The sequence below is a fragment of the Ursus maritimus genome, unplaced genomic scaffold, assembly GCF_017311325.1.
Source record: "Ursus maritimus isolate PB19 unplaced genomic scaffold, ASM1731132v1 scaffold_12, whole genome shotgun sequence".
In the NCBI taxonomy this organism is placed as follows: Eukaryota; Metazoa; Chordata; class Mammalia; order Carnivora; family Ursidae; genus Ursus; species Ursus maritimus.
In genome coordinates, this window is record NW_024423564.1 from 14968714 (window position 1) to 14970533 (window position 1820).

Below are 1820 nucleotides of genomic sequence, written 5' to 3' on the forward strand. Positions count from 1 at the left end.
CTTCTTGATTCAGTTTTGGGAGGTTATATGTTTCTAGGAGTTTATCCATTTCTTCTAGGTTGTCTAATTTATTGGCATATACTCACTCTTAAGAATTCTCTTAAAATTATATAATTGTTCATGTTTCTGTGGTGTTGGTTCTTATTTCTCCTCTTTCATTTCTGATATTTTTATTTGAGCTCTCTCTCCATTTTTTTTTTTTCTGAGTCTGCCTAAAGGTTTATCAATTCTGTTGATCTTTTCATAGAACTAGCTCCTGGTTTCATTGACCTGTTCCATTATTTCTTTAGTTTCTATTTTGTTTATTTCTGCTCTAATCTTTATTATTTCCTTCCTACTACTGGTTTTGGGTTTTGTTTATTCTTTTTCTAGCTCTTGTGGATGTAAGGTTAGGTTGTTTATTTGTGATTTTTCTTGCTTGTTGAAGTAAGCCTGAATATTTATAAAATTCCCTCTCAGAACAGCTTTTGCTGCATCCCAGAGATTTTGGACCAATGTATGTTCATTTTCATTTGCCTCCATGTATTTCTTTTTTAATTTTAAAAGCCAGATATATTTTTAAAAGATCATGCCTACAATAAGTAAATTATGTGGTGATGGAACATCAAAAAATTTGATGAACAAAAGGCACATTCTAAGAGTTCAGGAGTAGAAAGAACAGAGGAGCTCTTTTTGGTTTGGTTTAAAGTAGGGGAAAAGGGAAACAGGTATATTAAAATTATTTTTTCAAGTGAGGGCTTCTGTCCGTTGGAGCAGTTAACACTGGCTTCTTTCTCCCTGGTCCAAAGCAGTCTTTTTTTTCATTGGCTTCTGAGAATGTGTTTAATCTTCCACTGTGTAGAGGTGATACATCAGGGCTACCACCAGTGCTGAGATGGCTGGGATCACCCAGCTGGTCCACCAGCTGGAATTAGAATCAGCAGTAGTAATGAGAATTTCCGAAGGCTTGGTCATCTTTGTTCTGTCATCCGGATGAAGTTCCTCAATGATGTAGTTTTTGGACAATTCTCTAGCATCTGTACAGTGTCCCACATCCTCAAAACTTTCAGTAGCATCCCCTCCAGCTTGTTCCCTTAACACTTCTTCCCCACCAGGATGCCCCTCCAAAAACTTGGTCAAATCATACACCCTGTGGTGCAGAATCAACCAGGTGCTCTTGCTGTGGTTGTGCTCTGGATTTCTTGCAGGGTGTCGTACCTGACAGTCTGGTCCCACTGCTCGGCCATTTCAGAACACGGCGAGCCTCAGGCTGTTCAGACACCAGTGGAGCCGGGAGGAGTGGAGACCCCGTCTCAGCTAGCTGGGCACAAGACATTCCCGGGCAGGCCCCAAACCCTGCCTCCATGTATTTTTTGATTTCTTCCTTGACTTCTTGGTTGACTCATTCATTGTTTAGTAGCATGTTGTTTAGCCTCCATGTATTTGTGTTCTTTCCAGATTTTTTCTTGTGGTTAATTTCTAGTTTCATAGCGCTGTGGTTGGAAAAGATGTAGGGTGTGTCTTTGATTTTTTTGAATTTGTTGAACCTTGTTTTGGGCCTAATCTATTTTGGAGAACATTTCATGTACATTTGAAAAGGATGTGTATTCTGCTGTTTTAGGATGGAATGTTCTGAATATATCTGTTAGGTCCATCTGGTCCAATGTGTCATTCAAAGCCACTGTTTCCTTGTTGATTTTCTGTTTGGATGATCTATCCATTGATGTGAGTGGGGTACTAAGGTCCCCTCTATTATTATATTACTATTGATTGCTTCCTTTATGTTTGCTATTAGCTGCTTTATGTATTTGGATGCTCCCATGTTGGGAGCATAAATATAT

The 1820-nt window shown here is 39.0% G+C and overlaps 1 pseudogene; it reads right to left on the reverse strand.

Moving 5' to 3' along the window:
• Positions 1 to 661: 661 nt before the first annotated feature.
• LOC103674974 lies at positions 662 to 1356 on the reverse strand (annotated as a pseudogene).
• Positions 1357 to 1820: the final 464 nt, after the last annotated feature.